At 25.7% G+C, this 5,147-nt stretch overlaps 1 long non-coding RNA gene across 1 annotated transcript; it reads right to left on the bottom strand.

Annotated features, from left to right (window-relative positions):
- Positions 1-587: 587 nt before the first annotated feature.
- On the bottom strand, positions 588-4,930 carry LOC106679331 (uncharacterized). Its single transcript, XR_001342943.3, has 3 exons — positions 4,681-4,930; positions 4,360-4,606; positions 588-1,784 (listed from the first exon to the last, which is right to left on the bottom strand). It is a non-coding gene; the product is annotated as an uncharacterized lncRNA (long non-coding RNA).
- Between the last annotated feature and the right edge of the window lie 217 nt (positions 4,931-5,147).

Raw genomic sequence — 5,147 nt, 5'->3', positions numbered from 1 at the left:
TATTTTGAACCTTTTTTTTTTTTTCAGATTTATGGCTGACAAGAAAAAAGGTTGTTCATAATTTGCTTTTTGTTAAATTTACACAAAAACTGTCAAATCAATGTGAAAAACCGTCAGAAATGTCATAAAAAGATTTGATTATTTTAAGAACACTTTTCAGATTTATCGGCAGGTTTCCCTCTCTTTGCTAATTTAGTCCTTTAAAAAATGCATCATGGCTCATTTTTCATTCAAACAGAATTAAATAATCAGGTATTGCACAATTATAGTAAAAATCTTAATAATCAGGTATATATGAAAAAATATTTAACAGAAAAGTAAAAAATCAATTATTTTTAAAAGAAAAAGCAATGGTCATCAAATACATAAATAAATATAGCAGCAATATAAATCAAAATATATTTTTAAAAATAGAATAATTTATAATATATGTTAATGATTGACTGTATTTTCTAAATATGAAGGAGATGGTTGAGAATAGGGTAAAAAAAAAAAAACCCATAAAATAGTTAACGGTTAATAATTTATTTAAATCAAACTTATACATAATTTTCTTTGAAGGATGGGTATATGAATAGATGTTGTAATAATTTAAATATTTATTTATTTCAATAGTTAATAAATGCAAATTAATTAAAACTTTGTGTACATACATAAACATATATGCACAATTACTTTAAGTACTTAACTCAATGTACGTAATACTAAATGTAAATTATCTAATGCTATTAATGGTTAAAATGTTTTTTCAAAATCAATCAAGTTTTCAATAATAGCATATTAGATAATTTGTAAAATTCATTTAGTCGAGGAAGTAACATAAAACCTAATACTAAAATGAAACTACATCAGAATGTATATTTGAAATAAATGAATTATGGCAGTCTTGGGACTGAACTACAGAAGTGAAACTTCTGGAAATTAAATAATGTAAGAAAATTTTATTAATAATGATCATGCGTTCCCTCTTATAGCTTAAGGCAGAAAATATAAGTGCCAGAATAATAATAATTAGAAAAGAAAAACCATTTCTTAAGTAAATTCTACTGTAATAAGAGAGTAGGTAGCTTAGAGGAGCTCATCAATCAGACTCCCAGGATTGATAATCTCCTGCTCTCATAATACAATATAAAATTTTTCCTACTAGAATTGACCAATGTTCACCTTTCCCTCCCTCCCCCCACCACTACCATTTCATCTTGAATCACAAAATTAATTTATTCCGGTATATGAGTTGTAGAACATGGGTATAGAAGTTTCACTTAAAAAAAAAAAATTATAAAATTAATACAGAAAAAGAGTGACACTGATAAACAGTGTCAAACTATTATACATAAAAAAATATGTTACCAAACACAAATATTTTGATCCATAATATTGCATAATTCTTATTACAATAATATAAACAAACATTTTTTATGAACAATATTTAATAAAAAAGTATTAAAAAATACATATTTATATATATATATCAAATTACTGGTGTAAAAATATATAGATACAAATCCATAAAAAGTCATATTCATATATCTTGAGCGATTATATAAAAAAAAAATGCAAATTTCTCTTATTAAAACAATTAAAAGAACATAATACATCAGTTGGGTTCCAGATTTGCACTTCAAATAAACGTATGTGGCTAGATTCAAATAACAGCAGAGTCAAAATTCAATCAGTAAAAATCTAAAAACACATATTCTCAATAAATCCTTTTGTACTTTCGTTATTTTTAGTTTTCACTTTAATCATCTAGAGATGCCTATATTTTACTCATGTTTTTACACCTAAAACAAATTAATAAATAAAATAAAAACTTAAAAGGGCAAGGCTTTTAGCTGAAATATATTACACAATGTAAAAACTTACACTCCAGAAATCCATACATTTGAACCCATATTCTAATGCATTACATGTAGAATAGGATTTTCTGAAAGGAAAATATTAGCATGTTTAACCATTTAAGTTGTATATGTTTAAGAAGTGAAGTTGTTAATTGAAGATTATTATAAATCAGTAAACAGTATCAAAAAAACTGAGATATTAATATCTCTCTTATTTTGGCAAGCTACAAAAATATGAAACCTGAAAACTTATTTAATAATTCTATCCCACATATACATGATTCTTTAGGTAAATTGTAAACAAAGTAAAATTATGTCAACAATGAGTTGATGTAGATTTCTATTATAATCCTTAGTTAATAATAATTTACAATTTATAGGTAATTTCCTTTTAAAATAAATTATTGTATGTATGAAATTGCATTTAGATACATTTTATAAGTAAATATTTGTTCAAATCCATTTAAACATTATTTAGGTATTTTGTGATTTTAGTTAATATTTAAATTTAAAGACCATAAAATGCTGAACAGCTAGAGGAAGTGAATTGCTTACCTCTGTAATTAAATAATTGAAGGCAGCATTAGGTATATATGTAAGAATTAAGAATACATATAAAATTAAAATATTCATAGTTTTCCACGATCAATTTTATTTTAGATTATTTTTATTTAACAAACATATGAATACAGTATTTAAAATTCTTTCTATCCGTTTTGTGTTATGGAGACTGGCTACCTATCAAAATTTATAAGATACAGGTAACTACCAATTAAGGATATGTGGTAGTTGCTGCTGAAGGAAACCCAAACAGTTCATGTGTTGCAGTGCTAAGAAGAAGAATACATCACCACAAATACATCAATCAAAAGAAATAACAAATAATATCATTGTATCATCATTTAAAGTAACCCTTGAAAGGGCTATTTATAACTTATTAGTAAAAAGACAGGCATATGTCATTTATCCTTTAAGATTTAACTTAAAGAAAATATTAGAATTTGCAAAAAGACACTCAACATTAATTGGTCTAGAGCCATATTAAATAACAGAGTACTTATTTAACAAAAACTACTAATCTTCAACTCTGATGTGCGTACAACAATATTCTATGAGCCATAATCCAGGGTTTATAAAGAATATGAGGCTGAAAACTGCAAAGATAGTTTATAAAAAAAAATGTTCGGGTTCCCTGATAATACACCCCACTACACTATATGTTATATTTAGATACAGGATTTAATATATTATATCCATAAATATCAAAATAGCACAAAGATTCCATTATAAAAGTGTTCCCAACAGGCCAGTTTCGCCACTCACATACAATAGGAAAATTAATCATGGAAACGATTCTTACATAGATGAGATCACTGAGAAGAATCAGAAGAAAATTCATTGAGAATGTGCAAAATTTAAAATAAAGAGAAAATGTTGAAGAAGTTAAGATTCAAATTGTGAGGAAGTAATGTAGCCAAAAACATTTAACATCAAAAAGAATAATGCATAAAACGTATTAGTAATTTAGTCAAGATTATAAAAAAAAAACAATAAATTATAGTATTTTTTTTAAATTCATTAAGAAGGTATCCTGTAGAAGTAGTACTGAAAAAAAAGAAACAATAAAAAGAGATTAATTAAAGGAATTTAGTTTATTGATGATGAAGAATGTTGATCATTTTCTCCCTCTCACATACTTTTAATATCTACCTTATCAAGTAATTAAAATAAAGCATTTAAAGCAAATAGACGAAAAAAGTCATCAATCAACAACTTTCAGCATAGATTATTGTTACAGTATTTATATTAAACCAAAAATAGACAGTCTATGGTAATATTAATAAATAGAACTGTTATTATAAATGTAGTTGAAGAACTACAACTTATTTGTGTTTCATTTTGACCGCACCCCAAACATCTCGTAGTTGAAGAACATTTATATAAAAATTCTTAATTCATCTCTTTTGTTTGTCAATATGAATGTTTATAATAAAGATAGCTGAACATAAAAGTAACCTTGAACAACATATTATGGAATAAATTGAACTTTTAGAGATGAAAACAAAAAAATATTATTAAGCGACTAATCTGTAAATGAGATTTCATTTAAAATGATAAAGAAATACATTACCATGACTTAACTTCACACATTTAAGCAATATAATGCTTAAAAAAATAAGTTCATAGTATAAATAAAGAACACCATGACACATAAGTAAAATCTAGAAATATATCATCATCATTATATAATAACGGACTGTTGCTCCATATTTCTAATATAAAATAAAAATGTATAGCAGAAACAGTGAACCATGCATGCGAACAATTCCTTTTAAATATAGGAAAATATATTGGGTACAAAACCAGATTCAATATAATTGAAACTACTACACACTTGAAAACAATTGATCTATATTCAAAATAAAATAAGGTCACTAAAGAATGCTTAACTCAATCACACCTATGTAGAGAGATAAATGAAAATAATACTGAGAAAATTTCTTACTGTTCAACTTACATTAAATAATGTTGAGGAACACTACAAACACTGATAAAAGGAAGTTAAACACCATTTTGAATAGAAAGCATGTTTCCCAACATGTGTGATAAATCCTGTTCTATTTCTTTATTTTGTTTTGTATCCTTAACATTTCCTTTTAGACGAACTTCTAATATTGCCAGTTTCATAATCTTCAATTTTGCATAGAGGATGTTCTTTCTACTTTTAAGGAGTTGTAATTTTTGCTTCGCTTTCAGTATTTGGTCTGAAAAATCAGATAAATTCAAATGAATGGAGAAATAATAAAATATGAATAATGGTTTAGTTTAAGTTGTTTACAGTCAAGTTTGCGGATTTGGGTTTCAGCATCTTTTAATGTTTCTTTAATTTGTGAACACTTCATATTTACTTTACAACTTTATAGAAAACAGAGGTATTTAGAAACAAACAGCTACTTTATTCAGAATAAATAAAATTAGATAGAAACAACTGTCACTGTCAAATACTTAAAGTAACGCGTAGGTTATTGTTTAGCTATAGGGTTACTGATTCCTGTAGGTTATGAAATTAAGGCATAAGCCTGTTCCAACACAAGTTTTGGCGTATGCGAAATACAGGTTTTCAAGGCCTTTTATTTTGATAATAGTCGAAACCTGTATAGGAATATAATCTTGAATATATTGAGTCATACAAATAATTAAAATGATAATAAAATTTAAATTATTAATTTAAGCTTTCAGTTATGGATGGGAAGTGTTTTCCATGCTACTTCAATTCTTCAAAATTTGTTATGACAATTGTTCTGT

This window comes from Halyomorpha halys, unplaced genomic scaffold (assembly GCF_000696795.3).
Source record: "Halyomorpha halys isolate HHAL.00 unplaced genomic scaffold, Hhal_1.1 Scaffold194.1, whole genome shotgun sequence".
NCBI classification, from domain to species: Eukaryota; Metazoa; Arthropoda; class Insecta; order Hemiptera; family Pentatomidae; genus Halyomorpha; species Halyomorpha halys.
This window is presented reverse-complemented; position numbering and strand designations above follow the sequence as displayed.